The sequence below is a fragment of the Octodon degus genome, unplaced genomic scaffold (genome assembly GCF_000260255.1).
Source record: "Octodon degus isolate 3935 unplaced genomic scaffold, OctDeg1.0 scaffold00050, whole genome shotgun sequence".
Classification (NCBI taxonomy): Eukaryota; Metazoa; Chordata; class Mammalia; order Rodentia; family Octodontidae; genus Octodon; species Octodon degus.
In genome coordinates, this window is record NW_004524626.1 from 2003255 (window position 1) to 2007542 (window position 4288).

At 41.0% G+C, this 4288-nt stretch overlaps 1 protein-coding gene across 1 annotated transcript in view; it reads right to left on the reverse strand.

Moving 5' to 3' along the window:
* The window catches only part of Dync1i1 (dynein cytoplasmic 1 intermediate chain 1), a 305805-nt gene extending 303286 nt beyond the window's left edge, over positions 1 to 2519 (reverse strand). The window contains exon 1 of the mRNA XM_004632876.2: positions 2455 to 2519. The gene's annotated coding sequence lies outside the window, so the exon portion shown is untranslated. The remainder of the gene's footprint in view (positions 1 to 2454) is intronic.
* Positions 2520 to 4288: the final 1769 nt, after the last annotated feature.

Sequence of the window (4288 nt, forward strand, 5' to 3'; positions counted from 1 at the left end):
GGAGGGGAGGAGAGGAGAGGAGAGGAGAGGAGAGGGAGACAGGATATCACTTTCAGGTTATGCTCCTAGTGACCTGCTCCTCCAACTGTGCCCCTCCTTCTAATGGTGCATTTGGCTATGAATTCATCAGTAGATTCATCCACTAATAAGATTAGAGCCCTCATGGTTCAATGACCTCTTTGGACCCCACCTCTGAGCATTGCTAAAGTAGGCATAAAGTCCTCAATACATGAGGCTTTGGGAGATCCTTCATATTTAAACCACAGTAGAAGGAAAAAGGAAGGTCAACTTCCTCCCCAAGCTGTTTCTCAAATTTCTTCAGTGTAAAATACTTGATATTTTATGCCACATTTTGTGGTAGTATGTCCTAAATCCTGTCACAAGCCTTCTTGAGTAGCCTTTGCCCTGCTTCTGCTGGAATATCTGTCACAGTGATAACTGCATTCTGTTGATGGACCTTTTCTCCTCTTAGTCTCACAGCTCCAAAGACAAGAGCCCCTCGTACCCAACCTTTGTCTCTCTGATCCTTCGTGCCTACTGAACTGCTGAACAATCAGATAAATGAAGTCTTCTATATGTCCACAAATCCAGTTAGTGCACTATGCTTTTGAATGACCAAATTCAAATAAATTATTCCTTAGTATGCAAAAAAACTTGTTTTCCTGATGCCAAATATTCATTATCTCACCCTTCAGTACAAATGTGTGAAAAATACCCACTCCCAGCATCATCTCACCCACTAAACTATTTTACTAAATCACTGCCATTATAGATCCATTGATATGTTTCCTGTTTGGTTTGCATTTTTAATCTGTTGTCTGACTCTAGCATGGCTACTTAGCAAAATCCGATCAATTTGTAATTGACAGCCTCTATTGTTTATCTCAGGTAACAAATTCAGCAATCTATAATTTATTGCAATCTATAATTTACTGAAGATAAGTCATCAGGCTGATAGTTAAGATTTCTGTTTAAAACTGAGGCAAAAATAATCTGTGTTGCAGAGCAGAGCCCTCTGTTGCACTTGGAGCTGTTTTCTGTCAGTTGCTAAGATGATAAATGAACATGTCTAAAAATAAACTACTCCGAGGTGACCTGGGGGGGCGATCTTCAAAGGAACTGGTAACAAGAAAATCTTCAGACATGACAAGCGTTAGCTCAGACTGGGGTCCTTGGCCTGCTGCCTGGCGAAGGGGCCAGATTTTTTGTGCAAGACAGTTAAATAGAGACAAGCGTGCCATCGACAGCGGGCACTCTCTCCTGGAGGCGAAGGCAGGCAAATTCAAGCTGCCAACATATTCTTCCTGCAGCTTCACAATTGAGAACAAATTTCAACTACCATAGTAAGACACATTAAGTCCAGACCCTTTAGCAAAAATTAAGGAAGAAAAACTTTCATAATGTTTACAGAATAAATTACAAGTAGGCTTGCCTGGTACAGATCAGCATCATGTAAGTTCACAAAAAGTCAATGTAGTTTCCATCTTTTAAAAATACAAGTTATTAAACTATCTCCATAATTTAAAACCACTTAGTTTAACACTCTCTCAAATCAACTACAAGGGGCCGGGGAGATGGTTCAGTAGAATAAACGCTTGCCTGGCAAGTGCAAGGGCCTGAGTTCAATCCCTGGTTAAAAAAAAAAAAAAAAAAAAAATCACTACAATATACATATGAATTTGTAATTAAGCCTTCCTAATTTTAAACACCACTGATTCTTGCCAACGTGATGGTTAAGAAGCCCTAATAGGGCTTGGGGTATATATAGCTCAGTGGCACAGTACCTGCCTGGCAAGAGCAGGATCTTGAGTTCCATTCCATAACATCAGTAGTAGCAGCAGTAGTAGTAAAAAGAAGAAGCCTTCATAGAAAATGATCATGTTGAGGGGGGTAGCACACAGGTTAGTGAAGAGTTGGGATTCAAATCCATGCTCCAGTGCGTATGTTCTTTACCACCACAGGCCCATACAAATGTCTTTCTCATCTTCCCTTGCACCCTGTCTTGAGTTGTTCATTTGTTTGTTTGTAATAGTTGTTTTCTAGGGCCCTCACACTGAGCTCCACCACCAGCCTTTTTTTTTTTATTTTTTACTTTTGTATTTTGAGATATGGTCTGGCTGAGTCTCTAAGCTGCCCAAGATGAGTTTGAACTTGTGGTCTTCCTGAGCCTTCCAGAGTGCTGGGATTACCAACAGATGCACTGCTTCTGGCCTTATTGGTTTATTCGACTCTCTTTATATTTTTTCTGTGCATAGTCACCCACTTCACATCAGCAGTTTCCTTTCCACTGTTTGATGTACAAATAGTAAAGAATAAGACAATTGGGAAAAACACAGAAGTACACGGCAGATCCTATAAATCAATGTCGTCTGTGATTACTACTTTGTTCACAAGAGGGAACAATACAAGCCTCAAGAGAGTAGATAAATTAAATCATTGTAGAAGCACACTGACCTGAGGAGGGCACAGGAGAGTGGTGCTTCCTCAGCAGAGGAGGAAGCAGGAACACAGCTCGGGCTGTGGGGCAGAGAATGATCAGACTGTTGGACAAGTCATTCGATAGGGGCAGAACAGTGAGCACAAAAGAAGGCTGAGGATGCAGAGGACAGAAGTGCACTGGAGATCAGATCCCTGACCAAGCGGCCAGCCATTCTGGTTCATGGAGAGATGCAGGGATGACCAGTATGAGGACCTTTCTGCTCTCCAAGCAGGCAAGTCCCAGGCAAGCCTGATGAGCTGCTCATCCCATGACCTAACATCTTCGAGGCATGCTTCCCAGTGCACTGATCTCCACAGGCAGGAGGAAAAACTCTGAGACAAGTGAGCAAGTACGAGACCAGGTAATGTGTTACTAGCATAGAATAAGCACTGTGTTGACATTTTAAGACATGGGTTTCAACTGTCGGTGAGTTATTAAATCAAGTTAAAGGTCACAAGCAGTAATTTTTGTTATTAACAGATTAGAACTATTAGAATGTACTCTGCGTGCTAAGGATGAATGTGTACACTTTTGTACAGCTTGCTCTGGACACACACACACATTCATTGTTGTGAATGTATATCATTTATTATTGTTAACTGAGGTTAGAAGTGTGAAATATATTGGCCTGTATCAATCCTAAATGTAGTAAGATTTGAATTAGAAATGTGTCTAATGTGTCTCTAGCTTTATCATCAGCCTACATTTTGCATGATGTGACACCCATGGATCAAAATTATGTTTGTGCAGAACTCCAGGAGAACAGACAGTCCTTCACTACTATGAGACATTAACCAGGCTCCGACTGTCTCGGGGGTCAGGAGTTTATCATCTGGGCATACTCGCAATGTGTAAACCTATTCACTGAGCACTAGTGGGAAAACCTACCCAAACCTGGCCAAAGCGCAACTCTCTCTATTTGTATCAAGCTACCAGTGAAGGAAAGTAAGACAACAGGCAATAAGTCCCTGATACTTTAAAACACAAACACATCGAGGCAGTTGCAGTTGAAAAATTTACCCACTTTTCCAACTACCCTAATTGCCCATGCAAGTGTAGAAAATCGACACTGCCAGAAGTGCAGGACCATAGAGCACATTTCCTGCATGTCAGCACAAATGCCAAATGCCACTGTAGGGCTTGGCTATTTGTTCCATCAGCACAGTCTTTATATTTCTTTAGAAATCAAATATCCATCTCAAAAGTTTGGCTTCAAATTCCCAGCCTGGCCCAGCACACAGCATCTGTACTTGAATGGATAAATCCATGGTATGAGACAGCATTCAGAACAGATTTGTCAGCTGTCTTACAAGGCTTAAATCTGTCTGATACAACATGCATTATTTTTTAATTCAAATCTTTTTTTAATTTAGCTTGTCAATTTGAGCCAGCTGTCACCCTGAAATAGGATGTAGGCTTGTATATAGTAGCTTTGATAGAAAACAAATTTGGGGCAGAAAAAAATTTTATAGTAGAAAAAGAATTGTATTTCATTGTTCAAGACCATGTTAAGGAGTCAAAAACCAAAAAAATCCAAAGTGAAGTAGCGATTTATGTGAATGATTTACATGAATACCTCCGTTTTGTCTTCTCCCTGTTAGGATGACCCTATTCAGATGCTCCTCTCGTGAACACCGCTATCATTAGGCTTTTTTCACTCAACTGTACACTTTCAAAGGAGCAGATGGAGATGTAAAAGCAACCTTTTCAAAACACTGCATGGGGTCAGGGAGATGGCGCAATAGAATAAGTGCTTGCCTGGTAAGCACAAGGGCCTGAGTTCAATCCCTGGTTCTGCCAAAATAAATA